The sequence below is a fragment of the Cupressus sempervirens genome, chromosome 9 (genome assembly GCF_028749045.1).
Source record: "Cupressus sempervirens isolate cs-2001-9-10 chromosome 9, ASM2874904v1, whole genome shotgun sequence".
Lineage (NCBI taxonomy): Eukaryota > Viridiplantae > Streptophyta > Pinopsida > Cupressales > Cupressaceae > Cupressus > Cupressus sempervirens.
Window position 1 is genome coordinate 152,392,667 of NC_143126.1, and position 20,832 is coordinate 152,413,498.

Sequence of the window (20,832 nt, forward strand, 5' to 3'; positions counted from 1 at the left end):
CCTTAAAATGATAATAGACCTAAGATGTGAGTATCCACCATTCATGGGTAATAAGTCAAGTTTGCTAAGTGTGAAGTTGAATGGAGTAGTAATGATCCATTAGTGCTATTTTTGAATCAAGGTGTAGAAGTTTGGGTGAATTTTCAGTCTAGTTGGATTAGTGTCAGCATAACTTTGGATTTTTCTTGTTAAACCCTTGCCTCTACATCATTCACTTTCTTTGGGTCCATTTTTAGACCTTCTCTTGAGACTACAAATCCAAGGTACACCAACTCTTTCTTTACAAAGTTGTACTTCTTTAGGTTTATCAACAACTTTTCTTCCCTCAACTTATCAAGCACCTCATGAATATGAATCAAATGCTCCTCCAATGTCTTACTAAATATCAATATATCATCTAGTTAAACAATGAAAAACTTACACAAAAACTCCCTCAATACCTCATTTAGGATCCTCATGAAAGTTCTTGGTACATTGGTTAGCCCAAAAGGCATGACTAACCAGTCATATAGCACATCCCTTGTCTTGAAAGGAGTCTTCCACCCATCATGTTCTCTAATATGAATTTGATTGTACCCACTCTTCAGATCTATCTTTGAGAAATACTTAGCTCCACTCAAAAAGTCCATAATATCATCCATCCTTGGCAATGGAAATCTATACTTTATTGTGATCTTATTGATAGCATGAGAATCTATGAACATATTACATTCTCCACTCTTATTTGGTGCTAATATTGTTGGTACAACACATGGAATTAGACTGTCTCAAATCAACCCCTTCTACAACAACTCATGAACTTGCCTATTCAACTCTTCACTTTCTACTGGTGTCATTTTGTGCATTTTCTTGTTTGGCAAACCAGCTCCTAGAACCAAATTGATCTAGTGACTGATCTCCCTCATTAGGGGCAATCCATCATGTACATTATCTGATACAATATTAGAAAATTCTTCCAAAATTTTTGTAACTTCTATAAGTACCTCCTCTACTTCTTCTTTACTATCTTTAGAAATTATAGAAAAACACATATGCTCATGTTTTATACCTTTAAGAAACTCATTTCCATCAACAAAACATATTTTGGCAGCACTACATACCTTTTCTTCCTTATCCTTCAATGGCTTCACCTTGTGTTTCACTCCATCCTTAGTTATAGTGTAGGTATTTGTTTGCCCATCGTGTACAATTGTATCAACATGTGCAACTCTAGCTGAGCCTTCATTTCTTTGATCTGTCCTTCCTTAGTGGTTGGTACATTCAAATTCTCTATGCCCTTCTTCTCTGTAGTGAAAACATTTCCCACAGAAGCCTCTTCTTCTAAATCCTTGTCCTCGGCCTCTTCCTCTCTAATCTATATTGTTCTAATCATCAAAATGATTGGAATTTGATGCAGGAGCATCCAAAGGTGTAAGGGAAATCCTGTGTCAACCAAAAAAATGTACGTAGTCTTAGTTTTTGTTTCATTTGTTTTCATTTCTGGATGCCTATTTGGGTCAAATAAAGGTTCCAACTCTCATAGTTACACTATCAGTGTTCTAGGATAGAGTATTTCAACACCTTGGGATACATGTAAGTGCTAGAAAAATAGGAGTATGTAATTGAGCCATCATTTTGGTGAAATAGAAGGTGTAAATTGGTCATAGGATTGTAATTATAATTTAGAGCATTCCAAAAAAAGAATCAGGTCAAAAGGCCCCATGGTTTGAAAGTTATTGCAGTTTTTCAATTTTTGGAGACCTACTAAGAATGCTTCAAATTCAAGTTAGGGACATTAAATGACCTTGAACGAGGCCAAAAAATGGGGGAAGAGAAAAGCTTGTCCATAGGGCTATAGAGCACTTCGAGAGCTTTCCAAAAATGTAAATGGTTCATCAATCAGAGTTACAGTTCAAAAGTTATGCCTCTCAGAAGTTCGATTACCATTTCTGGATTCTTCTAATTTTGTTTTGACTTCTAACATGGCTTTTGGAGCCTTCTATTTGGTTAGTGGATGCCAACTAGTACTTTCTAGAATGTATTCCTAATCCTTAACCCTTTGGGTTCTATTTAATAACATTTCTGTCATTGTAAAAGGCAGTTTGGAGTGGAGTTTGAGAGGAGGTACTGAAAGGAGAAATTATCTCTAGATTTATGCTATTTTAAGCCCATAGGGCATGTTTTGAAGTCTATTTTCTTTGTACTGAATGCATTAGATTATTTAAAAATTTAATAAAATTTCCCTTCCTATTGTGTCCATTCCATGCTTGGGTTGTGTTGCCATTAAGTGGCATCAGAGTGAGAGTTCTTGAGTGTGTGGACAGATCGCCGAACATGAGGCAATTTGCACCAAGACCTTGAGTTGGGTGAAGTTTGTCAAGAAATTATTGATTGTGTAGATAGATCGCTGATTGTGAGGTAGTTTGCACTAGGTTCTTGTGTTGCACTAGATTTGTCTTCTAAAGACTCGATTATGGAGAAGAGAAAGATGAAGATGACTTTTGTGATTGGATGGATTCTAAGGATTCCTCGACTTGAGAAAATTAGGGCAAAAGATCAAGAGGCATTGATAGTTGATTTGCAGAAGCAAGTGAATGAATTAGATGCTGAGTTGTGGAAACGAAGAGTGCATTACTAGAAAAGGGATGTTGATAATTCCTTGGATGTAGAAAAGAAAGAAGATCTAGTGCAGTATGAGACATGTGGTACAAAAGATTAGCAAGAGGATGTAGAGGAAATTATTTGTGAACCTAAAGTGGAAGAAGATGAAGAGGAAGAGCATGAAGATGACAAGATTTATGAACCTGAAATAGATCAAGATGATTTGAAGATTATAGCAATGGAAAAAAAGTATAGTGCCTTCATTGCAGATCAAGCAAGTGAAGTAGTTACATGTATTGTTGATGACATGAAAGAGGCAAGCAAAGATGAAGATGTCAAAGAGGTAAATTTCTATGACTCATGGGATATTGCCTTTAAGGTGTGTTTGAAAGATGTTGATGATGGTTTGCATGAGGATATTGTTAATCATGTGTGATATTCAAAGGAAGATTGGTATGGTATTGCTAGGTTTATTACAGGTGTGATTAATTCAACAAGATCGGATGAGGATGAGAGTTATACTTGGATAGAGTTCATTGCAAAGGAGCATTTTCAGCAGCAAACAGTTGTTCTAGCTAGGTGTTGGAAAAGAAGAAAGAAGGAAATATATCAACACTGGATACTTGTTCCAGCTATGTGTTGGAGGAAGAGAAAAAAAAAAAAAGAATATCAATAGTGGCTGCTTCATTGTTTGAATCCATACTCACCAAATTTTTCCTACCATGGATGTTGGATGCAGGAGCATCATGCATCAGGAAAAAAAATGTGGAAGCCTTTAGTGAAGATGAAGATGGTTGTATATCTTTCTTTTGGCATCAAAGTGTGGGACACACTTTTCTATCTACCAAGGGAGTCTAACACCCAGGGTAGATTGAAAAGTGACCCTATTACTTTATGAATGGTAGAGGAAATCCTAAATGGGAAACCTCAGCTACTGAAATCCAAGTTGAGTCCTCTATCAGCCATCCTTTCCACTTGATCAAATACTCTTCATACTATTTATTTCTGGTACTTCTACCCACACGATGATCTAGAATGTCTTTTATCTCCTCCTTCTTAGAAGTAGGAATTGGACATGGCTCTAACATCAGCTCCTCATTTGCGCCATCATCATGATACTCTATTAAGTCTGCAATGTTGAAAATAGTAGAAATGTGAATTCCATCTAGCAAATCTACTTCATATGCATTTTCTGAGTCATGTTTCTTCAAAATTTTGCAAGGGCCAAATTTATTCATTTTCAGCTTGTTGTATGTACTAGCTGGAAATCTTTCTTTTCTTAAGTGTACCATGACTAGATCCCCTGCTTAGAATTCCTTATGTCTTCTCCTTTGATCAGCCCTAGCTTTATACTCTTGATTCATCTTGGTAATGTGTGCCTGAACCTCCTCATGTAGAAGCTTGATATGTTCAGCAAATTCTTCAGCTTCAGCACTTGTCCTCTCCCCTTGCTCTATCTTCCTCAATTCTGGTGCAGTCCTTAGGCTACTTCCATATACAATTTGGAATGGTTATTTACCTATACTCCTATTTAAAAAGTTATTGTAAGAAAATTCTACTTGTGGTACAATCAAATCCCATCCCTTGGGCTTATCCCAAACTAAACATTTCAGCAAATTTCCCAGACTTCTATTTACCACTTATATTTGGCCGTCAGTCTGCGGATGATGTGTGGAACTGAATTTCAAGTCTATTTTCAACTTCTTCCACAATGTCCTCTAGAAATACCCCACAAATTTAATATCTCTATTATAAACTATACTCCTTGGGAGGCCATGTAGTCTTACCACCTCTCTGAAAAACAAGTCTGCAATATGGACAACATCATGAGTTTTGTGGCAAGGAATGAAATGTGCCATTTTGGAGAACCTATCAACCACCACAAATACTGAGTCATTACCCCTTTGTGTCCTCGAAAATCCAAGAACAAAATCCATACTTATGTCCTCCCATGGTTTTGATGGAATAGGAAATGATTGATATAGTCTAGTATTGTGGCTAAATCCCTTGACAACTTGACAAATCTAACAACTCTGTACAAACTTCTTCACATCCTATGAAATCTGAGGCCAAAAATAATGTTCTCTAAGAATGGTAATGGTCTTATCTCAACCAAAATGTCCTACCATCCCTCCACTATGTTTCTCCTTAATCAGATTTTCCCTCATGGAACTACTTGGAATGCATAATGGACTGCCCTTGAATGACATACCATCTTGAATCATATAGTCTAACCACTTAGTTCTATCTATAGCAACAAGCTCTTTACAAGCTTTTCATGCTTCAAAAAAATCAAGATCATCAGGGTATAGATACTTGAGTTCATCAAACCCAATTACTTCAACTTGCATTACTGTAAGAAACAATTGTCTCCTACTTAGTGCATCTGCAACCTTGTTAGATTTTTTACTTCTATGCTTCAACACAAATGTATAGCTCTGCAAGAACTCTACCCACATCATATGCCTCTGATTCAATTTACCTTGGCTATTTAGGTACTATAATGCCTAATGATTAGTATATAAAAAAAATTCCTTTGGCAATTAATAATGCTTGCATTTCTTTAAGGCCTGAACTATTGCATAGAACTCTTGATCATAAATAGAATACTTCTTTTTTGCATCATTCAATTGTTCACTAAAATATGCAATAGGCTTACCTTCTTGGCTTAATATAGCTCCAATAGCACTACCACTAGCATCAAAATCTGCCTAGAACACCTTTCTAAAATCTAGAAGTACCAACACAGGTTGTTCTATCACCTTCTTCTTTAGGAATTAAAAACTTCTCATAGCTACCGGAGTCCATTTGAACTCTTTTTTATCCCCTCTTATTGTGTCAGTCAAGGGTGCACATATGCCACTAAAATTCTTAATGAAATTTTGGTAAAAACTAACTAGACCATGAAATGATCTTACCTTAGTAGCAGACCTTGGAGTAGGCCATTCCAAGATGGCTTTTACCTTTTCTAGATCCATTTTGAGACCTTTAGGTGATATAACAAACCCCAAGTAGACTAACTCCCTTTTTGCAAAGATACACTTCTTCAGATTAATTAACAATTTCTCTTCCCTTAATCTTTCAAGGACACTACGAATATGCAATAAATTTTCTTCCAAAGTCTTGTTGAAAATTAAAATATCATCCAAATAGACAATAACAAATTTTCCCAAGAGCTTCTTAAGTACCTCATTCATAAGCCGCATGAAGGTGCTTGGGGCGTTTGTCAATCCAAAGGGCATGACTAACCACTCATAAAGACCCTCCTTAGTCTTGAAGACTATTTTCCACTCATCTCCTTCTTGTATCCATATCTAATGATAGCCACTCTTGAGATCTATCTTTGTGAAATACTGAGCTCCACTCAAGCATTCCATAAGATCATCCATTCTTGGCAAAGGAAATCGATACTTGATGGTTATCCTATTTATAGCTTGAGAGTCTGTACACATCCTCCACTCTCCATCCTTCTTTGGTGCTAGTACTGCAGGTATTGCACATGGACTCAGGCTCTCTTGAATCAAGCCCTTCCTCAATAGCTCCTAAACATATCTATTTAGCTCCTCAATTTCAGTAGGAGTCATCCTATGAGTAGCCTTGTTAGGCAAACTAGCTCCTAGGATTAAATCTATCTAATGACTGATTTTCCTTACTGGTGGCAATCCTTCTAGAACATTATTAGAGATGATATCTCCAAACTCACCTAGTAAATCTAAAACTTCAAGTGGTATTTCACTACTACCTTCTTTATCTTTCCTAGGAATCAAAGCATAGCACATACGCTGATGTTTCATGCCATCTAAAAAATTCCCTCCATCAACAAGAAAAATCCTAGCACTGGTACATACTTTTTCACCTTCCTTTTTCATGGGCTTCAATTTGTGGAAAACTCCATCCTTTCTTAGAGAGTATGTCTTTGCATGACCATCATGTACTGCATGCCTATCAAACTGTCATGGTCTTCCCAACAATAGATAGAAAACATCATTTGGAATAATATCACACAGAACTTCATCATGGTAATTCCCAAATTTGAACTTCACAAAACATTGTTCACTTACCAGGACCTTATGATCATCCTTCACCCAAGCAATCCAATAGGGCTGGGGGTGTTTCTCCCTCTTAAGCTTCAGCTTAGAGACCATCTCCTCTAGTACCAAGTTATCAGGATACCACCATGAATAATCACATCAAAACATTTATCCTCACACTTGCACTTGGTACAGGATAAACTCCTCCTTTTTCCTGGTTCAATATCACCACTTAGTAGGACCCTTTCATTTACTAAAGTCTCTCCTCTTTCTACATCCTCTAAATGTGATGATTGTGCATCCTCATCCACATGAGCAACCCTAGCTTGACCCTCAGCTCTCTTATCTATCCTTCCTTGTCATTGAGGGAATTCAAAGGCACGATGACCTTCTTCATTGTGATCAAAATAGGTACCAAAAAAGCCTCCTCTTCCTTGTCCATGTGCTCTACCTCTTCCTCTCTAATTTCTAAAGTCTTGATCATAGGAGTGGTTGAAACCCTCGTTCCTCTGGTTACTACTAGTACCCACATCTTCATTTTTCTTTTGGGTTTCATTTCAGCCTCTAGATGACCTACCACTACTCCTTCCTCCTTGACCACACCCTCTTTGTCCCCCTTCAAACCTCTTATTTAGCTTCTTTTCAACTCGTAGGGAAAACTAGTATGTCTCTTCAATGCTGGTCATTCTTACTAGACATAATTCCTCTTGGATGCTAGGTCATAACCCACTGATGTAACGAGAAACCTTCTCCTTATTTTCTTCTGCATGCCCCTTTCTAATCAAAAATTGGTAAAACTCCTTCGTATATTCCTAGACTAATTTTCCAACTTGCTTTAACCTGTGCATCTTTTTGAACAAATCAAGCTCATAATCAACAGGAATGAACTGCTTCTTCAATTTGTCCACCATACGATCCCACCTTGTGATCTTATCATTTCCTCTTCTATTTTGTTCCAATTGAACCCCTTGCCACCAAATTTTGGCATGGCCTTTTAGTCTGGGCTTTGCAAACTTAACCCTATTTGGATCCATGATATCCTCATACTCAAAGTACTCTTCCAGCTCATTGATCCAATCGATCAACTCATTTGGTTTCAAATTTCTTGAATATACACCCACATCAATTGTAGGTCTTTTCCCAAACTTAGTAATGGCCCTAAAAAGCCTTTCCTCTGCCTGATTTAGAACTTCCCCATCAAATTCCCCTTCTAGTCCAATTTCTTCTTCTTCATTGTCATCCTCACTTTCGTCACCTACAACAACATTTGTTCCTCTATAGAGCTCCTCCTGTAGTGCTTGTACTTGCCTTTGGAGGGCTCTAAACTCCTCAGGATTAATAGCTTAGGCCCTTCCACCATGTGCTCTTCATGGAGGCATCTTCTTAACTTGAATCCACAACCACACAGTCCTAGTTCAAATTGCCTCACAGTCGGCGCTCTGTCTACACACTTAGGAAAACCAATTCTGATACCATTGATGAAGGGTCACACCACCCGTACCAACTCACAAGAAAAATCACAACAAGATGGAGACAAAAGATGACAAAATGCTTCATAAAACGTCCATTAATACTTGAAATTCATTACAATATTCTCCAAATGAAAGGACTCCAAATTCTTATAATATAAGAGAGATTCCTCACTAAGGGGCTTCCAACTAGAAGAGCTTACAACAAAAGAGCTTGTTTGCTACACTTTGAGAGCTTCCTTACAAGAGATTACATTCAAAGAGCTTCACTAAAAGAGCTTACACTTGAAGAGCTTCTACAAGAAATTACATTCAAAGAGCTTTACAAGAAATTACATTCAAAGAGCTTGATTACAAATGAACATAAGCCTTCCTTAAATAGGAACTTACCACCCAAGGCATGATTTATCCACAACATTCTAGAATTTCCACAACCTTCTACAATATCCACAACCTTCTACAATATCTACAAATTTCTAGAATTTCCACCTAAATACAACTAAGCACCACCATGTGGCCCAATTAGAAAACTACATTTCCTTTATGGATCAGAACAAATACTAAATGCATAATTTAAGAAACTTTCCACAAAATTCTAAGATGCCACCTACACACCTCGATTAAAGGAATGAGAACTATTTTCTTTTTTATGCCACACATGTGCCTTGAAGATAGAAATTCCTTTTTTCTCCTTTTTTCCTATTTTTCAATTTTTAAAATTATTTTCTTTCTATTTTTGTCACTTTCTCTCTCCTCCACAATATATAATTTTTTCCTCTCTATTTTTTTTTCATTTCTAATAATTTAATTTTCCCATGCAAGATGCTCCTACATCAGAATTGTTTCCCCTTTGGTTCCAATTACTACTTCTAGCCTCATTCTTGTTCTTCTAATCATAATTATGGCCTCCATAAGATCATCTTCTAGATCTTCCAACATGACCTCTTCCACTATTCTTATCGTCAAACTTTTTACTTAGTTTCTCCTCAACTCTTAGGGAAAACTAGTATACTTCCTCAATATTGTTCATCCAAATCAGACTCAACTCATCCTAAATCCTTAGCCTTAACCCATTAAGACAACAGGCAACTTTCTCCTTATCAGCTTCTGGATGGCTAGTTCTAATTAGAACTTGGTAGTACTCTTCGATATACTCTTTAATAGATTTTCCCACTTGCTTCATTCCTTTCATCTTCTTCAACAGATCAAACTAATAATCCATAGGAATGAATTTTTATTTCATTTTAGCTATCATTCAATCCCATGTGGTGATTTTGTCCTTTCCCTTTCTATTTTGCTCCAACTAAACCTCTTAACATGAAATATTTGCATGTCCCTTCAGTTTTTCCTTCAAAAACTTGACCCTATCTACATCTTCAATATCTTCATACTCAAATTACTCCTCTAGTTCATTGATCCAATCAATCAACTCTTTTGGGTTAATATTTTTTGAAAATTTGAGAACCTCAAACTTGGGTCTTTCTCCAATTTTGGAGATGGCCCTAAAAAGCCTCTATTCCTCTAGGTTTAGAATTGTCTCTACTCCAACATTTTCTTCTACTTCATCCTCATCCTCGCTTTCGTCTCTCATAGGAAGATTTTTTCCTTTTTGCATTTGTTCTTCTAATGCTTTCATTTTCCTTAAGAGGGCTTGAAAACCCTCAGGTGTAACACCTACACGTCTTCCACCACACTCTCTTCATGGAGGCATTTTCATTCTTCCATTGAAACCCTAGTGCAAACTGTAGACACCTAAAATCCTTTAGAAAATAAAGTATTTTTATTTTTTGAAAAATCCCTAATGACATCATCATTTATTAATTAATTAATTATTTAATTAATTTATTTATTTTTATGCCATTAAATCACTTTATCATAATTAAAAATATTTAATTAAGGAATCCCTCCAAAAAATGTTTAAGTCTTATTTAAACATTATTTTCCTTATTTAATAATTATTTAATTAATAAATTGACCAAAAATTCAAAAATAAATTATTTATTTATTTTTTGCCCAAAACTTGGCCAATTTCCTTTAGATCACTAACCTCTTCCAAAATCTTCTAATCATTCTTTAATTTTGATTAAAGGCTAATCCCATCATTTACTACCCCTGATCCCAACTCAAAATATTTAATTAAGATTAAATATTAATCCTCATATTTATTAAAAATATTTTAATAAATATCTCCTCAACTCAAACCTTTGAGATAAATAAACTTTATTTATCCTCATCCTAGGAAGTTCTAGACTCTTCTAGAAGGTCTTCATCCTCATCCTAAGCCTATCTCTAATCCTCCATTTAGCCTAATCCACCCCATCCACCCATACTAACCAAGCTTAGCTACTAACTCGCCCACCCTCATTAAATTCCATAAACTTTTCAATCTCTAACATCCCTAATCTAATCCTAAATCCATCCCTAATCCTACCCTTAATCATTTGCACAATCCTAAACAAGCTTAAGCTTTTCCTAAGCCAAGCCAAAGTCTTCCCTCAAAATATCCCAACCACCAAGCCATCAATGCTCTTACAAAGCAATAAATGACTCTTACAAGAACATTCATTTCTCTTGCAAGCCATTATGAGGGTCTTTATGAGCATTGAGCCTCCTTTATTGACCACTCAACTCCTCTTACTCTAACCAATGACCCTGTGACATGTGTCACTTCTTGATTGGTTGTAAGGAAGCACAATCCATGTGCTCTCCTCTCATGCAATCTGAGCCCTCCATAAGCTTTTCCCCTTCCTTCCATCTTAGCCCTCAAACCCTCAAGCCCTTAGCCTATAAATTTGATCCTCTCCCAAGCCATTTGAACACAATCTAGAAAGTAAAGCCATAATTCCATTTTGAGAAGCCATTTTTACATCAAATCCATTCACCAAAATCTATCAAAAATCCTCCATTGAAGCCCATTTGAGCATTTGAGCATACATACATAATCAAGCCATCTTAGCTATTAGACACACCTCTACATCAAGTGATTATCCTCATTGAGAGAGCCTATCCATGGCTCATATTCTCATTTGAGGACTTCACTTTGTCTCTCATGAAGTTATGTTAAATTAGTATGCAAATGCTTTTTGATTGTTTTAATTTAGTATTTATAACATACTAAAGTAGCATATACAAAAACTACCTCACAATCGATGATCTTTCTACTCACTTAGCCCAAACCACAGTCTTTGTACAAACTACCTCACAATCGGTGATCAATCCACACACTCAGGAACTCTAGCTCTAATACCACTTGATGCAAGGTGCTCCCCTTAAAACCATAAACTCATAATAGAAACAAAGGAACAATAGCCAATGCGAGAAAAAAATATGGAGTTCTTATTTGGGCTGCCAATGGAGAATTACAAAATTCTCTAGTACAATATCCTAACCCACATGGGTGCCTTCATTACAATAATTCGCAAGACAAGCTGCAAATTATCACCTAGAGCTATCCTAGACAATGTTTATCCTAGAAAATGTTTGTGCCTTTCCTAAATAGGCAGTTTTATGCTACTCAGGAGGGTTCTAGATGCTCAAACTTAATACCTAGGATCAACAAACTATAACAATACACATAGAGTCAGCCAAATACATCTTTCACAAATTATTTTGGAAATTTTGGTAGCCAAACTTTCGGAGGCCATAACTTACAAACCGTTGGATTGATTGGCTATTATAACCACTTTTTTGAAATGCCAACTCCTAGTCTATAGGCTCTGAATGGTGCTAGCACCTTTCTGTGTAGTTTTCAAACCTCATCTAGGCACTCTAAGGCCTCTAACGATGACCCTATAGATTTTTCTACAAATTTTTCCACTGAAAATCTGCAATAACTCAAATTTTAACTTTTGGTGGTTCCATAGAGTAGAGGTTTTTCTAAGCATTTTTATGCCTATGAAAAAGAACAAAAAAAGTTGATTTTATTTTTTCCATAATTAAGCTTCAATTTTTGAGATTTTTGGGTGACTAATCAAATTGGCTTTTGTAGCTTTGTAGATTGGAGCATCTATGAAACCACTAACCATGTTTCTTGCAGGTTCTCCTTACATGGTTTAATGCTCTTAGAAAATGAACTTGAATGTTTAAACACTTGTCTTTGAATGCATGTTGCTAAAATGAACTTGAATGTTTAAACAATTGTCTTTGAATACATGTTGCTAAGATGAACTTGAATGTTTAAACACTTGTCTTTGAATGTATGTCACTCAAACACAATCTTGAATGCAAAAGGTCAATTAATCATTATGATATCTCACACTTCATCTTTTGAGGCATAAAAAGAATCCACATTTTAGAAAAATTTTAAGTTATAAAAACAAATAAAGATATTTTGAGTGAATTTGTTGTTGGACTCACCCTCTTTAATAACCCATCATTCTAACCATTGGTTGCAATATCAGGGCCATATATGGGGATGGGTCTGCCTAAGAAGGTGTGAAGTGCTCCACAAAAATAAAATTCCACTCACTTGAGTTTTTATTAGTTTTTCTAAGATAGACTATTTTTTGAATGCACATTAGTCTCACTAACACTTCATTTGGGCATAAAAAATTGAACAAATCTTGACATGGAGGGCCTCCGGGTGAGTGTTTGAAATCGAGCTTTACACACATCTTTGTTTTGTGCTTAAAAAAAAATCACATTCAATCTTGAACGCCTTAAAGAAAATCAATCGATACTTGATGTGAAAAGCCTTTGGGCATGTAGGTTTATTTTCTTGTTGACCCTAACTCTTCTTCTTGCTTGCATCCTTTGATCGATTTTACTTTTGTTGACGCTTCAAAATTGGAATAAACATTGTGTCTTAAATAAGAGTGCTTGTAAAGTGTAGATCAGAACACATAAGAATCAGTTGGTAAAAGAACAAACGTGTTTTTTAGCCCAAGGTCATCCAAATCTTCTCTCCCCTTGTCGTCTTTTGAGGCTATCTTGGGTGCATAAGACTAGGATCCAAAACCTTGTTTCTTTTTTAGGAGGCCTACTTGGGGATTTCATCACCCCTTGGGATGACATCAACTCCACTATTTTGACAAAATATAAAGATCGGTAGGTGAATCCAAAGAAACCTCTCTTGGAATCAAGATTTTGTCACTCGAGCTAAGCCTTAAGGAACTTTATACCCTTGTGAAGTGAAAGAGGAGAAGTGGGTTACCACTCCTATCGGCTATATAACATTGTTGTGGTTTCATCTATGGATTTGGGCCTCACGTACCTTAGGTATATCAAGGACTCCCTAGCTAAACCAACTGTCAGCCTTGCAAACAACCATCTAGGATGTTAATATGTTTGAAGTGACTGATCTAAACATTTGTAAAACATACACACTCCTTGGTGTAAGTATCACATTCTGGGAATCAAAACTTCTATCTGGTTGTTTCTATCTATTGCTTAATCTTTTACTTATCAAATGAATGTTTGCCAAACTTGGTCAATCCTAGCTTAGGGCACACTTAGCGTAGTCACTGTCTGTTTTAGAAGTTGAGCAAGTTGAAACAAAACAACCAAGATCTCTCAAAGCCAAGAAGATTTAGAAATTTATGTCAGAACAATCTAAACCCAAACAGAAGTTTCACAAAGCCAAACTCAAGCCCTCTTAGGCATACCAAGAAATTTCAGCCAAGAGAAAGGAAGTAACACCAAGCCCTTGAATTGCCAAACTCCATAAAGTAGAAGACAAAGCTCATCAAGACACCTGGTTAGATCACACTATCAAATTTAGCAAGCATCCAAGAGTTAACCCTTCTTATGCCTAACCAACTAGGCATGATTTCTATTATTAGACCCCCTTGTTTTTCCACATCTTCTTGCATAAGTTTCACTTTAGAGTCATCTTTGTAGGAAAGCCAGCCATTCTAGGTTATCCCATTAATAATTTTAGCTCATCCATCTCATTTAGATCTTTTTCTTAGAACCAAACCAATCCCCTCAAACCTAGCTAGCATTCCAAAAGCCTAATTTTCACATCCAAGCCTTCAAAATTGTTGTCACCTTACCAAAGGTTTTCCATTCCTACCATCTTGCAAATCCACCAGCCTCACTGAGTTTATCCCTTTGACAGATTTTTGTATAGGGTAATCTAGCTTTTGTCACTTGTTATCCCTCAACCCCTTAAGCTAAAGGTTGGGATCCACAAGTGGTCAATCTTGTGTTTTTCCTAAAGGATCATCAGTCTATCCTTAAGTTGACACAATCACCACCAAGATTGCACATAGGAAAGAAAACCTTTCTTGATTTGGCAACATATCTTTGAAGTTAGAATCCCCAACCCAATCCTCCTTAGGTTTTTCATATAGCTTTGCCTCAAACTAGGAAATCATTTGCATAGAAAAGCCTTCCCCCTTTGCATCCATCAACCTTGTTGCATCTCATCCCTAGGAAACATTCTCCATTTTCATGCCACCTGTCACTCGCTTAGCCAAGAAGAAGAAGGAAACAATGGAGCCCTATCATTTGGATAAAAAAATATCGTTCCCCTTGAGCACTCAATCATCCTTCAGCCTAGAGAATGCTATACCATCACGTACTGGCATTGAAGCTTTCATGAACCAACCAGGAAATGTAGTATTGGTGAATGTCATTATAGAAAAGAACAAAGAAATAATCATGTCTAACTTTTGAAGGGACAACATAGGAGCCTTTGACTTTGGAAGACCTCCTCCCTTATCAAATCCATTTCACCCATTGTTTGAGAAACTACCACTCCCAATAGGCTCTTATGATTCAAATTATCCTCAATATGTGCCAAAAGAAGAGCTTCAAGCTAATCCTTTTGATACAATAGACCCAAACATACCAGCCTCCACTCAAGTTGAAATCTCCCTTCCGCAAGCCAATCTAACCACCACCACTCCACCCTTGGTTCATACCTCACCACTCCAAACTATCTTTTCCCAAAACACCTCACCATTAACTCCCTTCACTATTGTTGCTACTGCTCTCCAACCCAGCCTTCCAAATCCACCCATCTCCCAAATCAGTGTTAGTATCTTCGGCCAACCTTAGCAATATACAATAGGAATGCCACCCATGGGGCCAAGTAATCAACCTTTCAACACCCCCAGCTTGTTTACCTTAGTTCATAACACAATTCCATCATTTCCACTAGGTCCTTGGAGCTTAGTGCCATCAACCACAAATCCACAAGCTACTACCCTCACTTCACAAAGTTATCAAACACCACAAGCTACTACCAATGTTTTGGCAAGCTCTTAAGTGAGCCAAGCTCTTGCCACCACTCTACCAAGCTTTCAAATCTAGCCAACAAGCTATCAAACCCCATCAGTTCCATTCCCAAGCTTTCAATTCCCAACACCTCCACCACCAACTAATCCATTACCTCCTATTACCAACTATTTTTCTATGCCACTTCTAGGAGGAAATCCACCACCACCAACCACCAAATCCTTGGCCTCTTTTACCATGCAAATACCTTCCCAAATGTGGCCACAACCCACATATAGTGGTCAAACTCCTCAAATCCAAAGTCAAGTTCCACAACCTCCCCAATGTTTTCCCCAAGCTTCACAACCATCTTACACCTTGCCTCTACAAAGCAATCCATTTATCCCACAACCAGCTTATGTTCCTCAATCCCAACCTCAAATCCAATATCAGCAGCAAGCCTCACAACACATGTAGCAATATGTGCCACCTCCAACTCAGCAACCCATCATCCACCATTTAGTTGCCCAAGCCATGTACAATCCCTACCAGCCAATACCTCAAAGCCATCCATATTCCATTGCCCCATCTAGCACATACCTACCTTAGGGAACTCCTACATTGGGGGCACCCCAGCCATCACCCATTAATTCAAAATGGGAAGCCATGAAGATAGACTTGAAGAACATCCAGGAGGGAAATGATCCAAAAACCTTCAAGTTTGACAATGTGTGTCCTTACCCATTTGACAGAGCCATTACCATGACACCATTTCCCAAATACTTTGAGATACCCAAGTTTGACAAATTGAGAGGAAAAGGAGACCCTATCACACATATCAAAGAATTTTACATGCACTACCAAGAAGTGGCATACAATGACATCTTCCTCTTGTACCTCTTTCCCAAAAGCTTGGCTAGATTAGCTCTTGAATGGTTTTATAGAATCCCATATGGCACAATTAAAAACTTTGCTAAATTGTCTAAGGCATTTGTAGCCCAATATGCCCATCTTGTTGAGATAGGGCTATTAGTAGTTGATCTTGTCCACACTAAGCAAAAAGGTGGAGAAAGCCTTCTCGAATACCTGCAGAGATGGAAAACCCTTACCACCTGCATATCTTACACCTTGCCAGAGTGTCATTTGGTGAAAATGTTTATTGATAATGCCCATCTCAGCTTGGCTCACCACATGACCATGAACTGTTTGTAGACCTATAAGGATATCAAAGAGAAAGGAATGATCCTTAAGCAAGGATTCATTAAAGATGGTGTGGTCAATATTTACAAAGAGGCCAACCAAAATCAATCACATTCCAATGACAAGTCTAGGTATTGGAACAAAAACAAGCACATTGCAACAGATGGGGTTATCAATATGAGACATGTGAATATTGTTGGTCCTTCCCAAAATCAGTCCAACCCATCGTATCAACCAAACAATCAACAAGCTATCAACTACCAATAGTAATATCACCAAAGCTATCAAAACCACAATCCAAGACCTAACTTTTAAGGGTTTAGCAATCAAGCTAATGCCATCAATGTAGTTGCAAGACCAAAGCCTAATTTCCAACCTGCACCTAGAAACTATACACCCCTTGGTGAGCCATTGGATGTCATTTTTGAGAAATTAACTATGGAAAACCTCATCAAATTTCCTCCTACCTAGAAAATTGACCCAGGCCAATCCAAAGCTGCATGGTACAAAGATAATGAGTACTGCAAATTTCATAGGGTAAAAGGTCACACCACCCTTAGATGCATGAAACTGAAAGATTATGTGTAGGACCTCATTGATTGGAAAGAAATCACCGTTGGTGTCCAAACCTCTCCCAATGCAGGCTTACAGATCTATCAAAATGCTTTTCCTCCTCACAACAACCAAAAATCTAGAAAAGCACCTATCCAAACTAACCACAACAACACAACCAACTGCTAGCCAAACCAACAACATGGGAAGAACAATCACCACACTTCATCCTACATAGACTATAGTAGCCTCATCAGTTGTATATCTAAAAAGGAGCCTTTTGTCAATGTTATCAATATCCAAGGCCCAAACAATGAGTGTGCAGTCACCACTAGAAGAGTACGAAATAACATTGCAGCCTCATCAATCCCATCAGCACTATCAACACTAGCAATACCATCAGCTCTGTCCAAAAGCCAATATAATATCTTGGAACACCTTGAGAACATGCCAGCCCAAATCTCCATTTTAGACCTTCTCCACACTAGTCCTATGTACAAAAGCATTCTTGACAGTGCTCTCATACAATCTCGTGTCCCTTTAGATGTCAACACTATTGATTTTTCTAATCTCGTTGGACACCTATCCTCCTCATGTGCCCTATCTTTCAAACCCACCGACATACCCATGGTCGAGCCAGATCACACCCTTCCGCTTCACATAGCCATCATGGTATCCAATTTTGCTGTGAAAAGAGTAATGATAGATAATGGATCAGCCTTGAATATTTGCACCCTAAAATTCATAAAACAAGCTGGGTATACTGAGGTAGATATCATCAGTGAGGTTATCACCATCAAAGCTTATGACAACTTGGAAAGAACCACAGAAGGAACTATTTTGCTACCAATCAAGGTTGGGCTAATCATCCAAGAAACACTTTGCCATGTTATTGATCTAAACCTACCATTTAACATCCTCCTCTATCACCCATGGATTCATGCCATGAAAGCTATTCCATCTACTTACCATCAATGTGTCAAATTTCTACATCAGGGCACTGAGGTAACCATCCATGCTGATCTAGAACCCTTTGCTCACTGCAATGTGGTTGAAGCTTCATATGCAAACCATTGCCCTAGAATTGATATTGGCACAGCCATCACCAGTTCATCCCACACTTGTAATGACCCAGAAACCATCCTAACCTCCACCCTATCTACCGTGAAGATCAATAACAAAGGTTGTGGAGAGTATAGTCTGTCAGATGTATTTGTTGTCAGGGCACTCCCACTTGATCCATACACCCATGGATGACTGACATATCACAATGCTAAGGAGATTCCACCTCCTCGATATAAATAGTTTGGCCCAACAACCTTTGTATCCTTGAAAATCCCTCTTCATGAGGAGCTCACTCCAGATATCAACAATTGGTTACATAAGGATGCACCTCCAAGAAATCAAGCACGCCTTGATCACTTCATCTAGAAGTATCCCCAAGAACATAAGCTCATCACTGAAAAATGGAACTATCAAGGTGGTGGTCTAGGACTATAGTAAAGAGGCATGCAATGCCCCATCGATGCACACAAGTGGGAATCAAAGTTAGGTCTTGGCTTTGGCATATCCACAATTGGGGGCACCAATGAGAATGGTCATGCTTTTTCAAACATTCACCGTGACCTTGTCAAAATTGAAGACATACTTGAAGAAGTTGAAAAGAGAGCCTACGATGATATCCCAGACCGAATCTTCCTCAAAGACTCTTTTCTCCAAGAACTATCCATCCATTTCATTGACCTACCACTTGCTCATCCACAACTCATAGATTGGGACCAACCAAGCATCATACACATTGATGAGTTCACATCAGAGGAAGTGCTTTTGAGATTCATGGGAGTTGGAACACATCACAAGAAAACAAAGCTAGATTCTACCTATATCTATAAGCTAGATCCCAAGGGGTATTTTTGAGAAAATCCCCAACTTAGTTCTGATACACCCAAAACTGGAACTAAGGTGAATCTGGGACTAGCTGAGGTAGTGAAGAGAACCCCTTAGCAAGAAAATCTAGAGTCACAAGCAAAACATGAGGATTTAGCATTGCCTCCTCAAGATAATCGACCAAAGGTGTCTTCTATTCTAATTGAGGATACTAGAGAAGTCAACATCGGTTCTTTAGAGATCCCTAGACTTGTTCACATTGCCGCATCCCTATCACAAGACCAAGCTGACCTCCTCTTTGAGGTCTTAAGAGAGAACATTGGTTGATTTTCATGGTCATATAAAGACATGCCAAGACTTGATCCAAAGCTTTTAGTTCATCATCTTGCAGTCAATCCAAAGATCAAGCCCGTCAGAAAAAAGCTTAGAAAAATGCACCCCAAGGTGGCATTACTAGTCAAAATTGAATTAGAAAGAATGTTAGCTACTAAGGTTATCTGACCTATCGACTACTCAGAGTGGATCTCCAACATGGTCCTCATCACTAAGCCTTCTGGTGACATCATAATCTACACTAATTTTAGAGATCTTAACAAAGCTTGTCCAAAGGATGATTTTCCCTTGCCCAACATAGATATGATTGTAGATCTTACAGCTGGACATGAAATTCTATCCCTCATGGATGAATTTTTTGGGTATAATCAGATCAAGATTGCAGTAGAAGATCAGCATAAGACAACATTCACTACCCCTTGGGGAAACTTTTGCTACAACATGATGCCTTTTGGCCTAAAGAATGCTAGGGCTACCTATCAAATAGCTATGATACCCATTTTTCATGATCTTATCCATAGCATTTTGGAGGATTATGTAAATGATATCTTGGTCAAATATCATACCTTCATGGATCATCTTGCTGACCTACAGAAAGTCTTTGATAGGTTAGCCAAATATCATCTCATGTTGAATCCCAAGAAGTGTGTCTTTGGGGTCACATCTAGAAAGCTTCTAGGCTTTATAGCTTCTAAATGAGGTATAGAGATCGACTCCAAAAAGGTCAAGGCTATCTTAGACATGCATCCTCCCCAGACACTGCAACAACTTCACACTCTTAAGGGAAAGCTTCAATCTGTCTGGCGCTTCATCTCCCAATTTGCAGATAAGTGTACACCATTTGCACATTTACTAAAGAAGGATGAAAACTTCAAGTGGGATCCTTTATGTCAACACAGCTTCGATCATCTCAAGTAGTATCTCGCCAATCCCCCTATCTTGGTTCCACCAGTTCTTAGTCATCCCTTGATCTTGTACATATCAGCAACACCTACTACTCTTGGGGCACTTCTAGCATAGCATGATGACTACAGCAGAGAAAGAGCCATCTACTATATCAGTAGAACCCTAGTTGGTTATGAGCTTAATTACACTCCTATGGAAAAAGATTGTTTGGCAGTTGTTTTCTCAACTCAAAAGTTTCACCAGTACATGCTAAGTCATACCATCCAACTAGTCTCCAAGATAGACCGTCTCAAGTATATGCTCTCTAGAACAACACTTACAAAAATGCAATTAAAGGGCAAGCTATAGTAGATCATCTAGCTAATGCACCTCTAGTAGATACATATCCTTTGATCAAAAAATTTCCAGATGAGCATATCTGTTTAATTGAAGAACAACCCCCATGGAAACTTTACTTTGATGGCTCATACACATCTCATGGATTAGGGGTAGGAATATTGTTGGTCATACCTCAAGGAGATTACATTCCAAAAGCTTTTAAGCTACAATTATCTAGCACCAACAATATAGCTGAATATGAGGCTCTCATAGCAGGATTAAAGATAGCCTCAGAATGGAACATCACTGAGTTACAAATCTTTGGCAATTCTCAACTCATCATCAAGCAAGTCCTCAATGAATATCAAACCAAAGACAAAAATCTCTTACCCTAC

General features: G+C 37.7%; 1 pseudogene; it reads right to left on the minus strand.

The window, feature by feature from the left end:
• LOC149537961 (DNA mismatch repair protein MSH2 pseudogene) overlaps positions 1 to 15,641 on the minus strand; it is a 103,126-nt pseudogene extending 87,485 nt beyond the window's left edge.
• Positions 15,642 to 20,832: the final 5,191 nt, after the last annotated feature.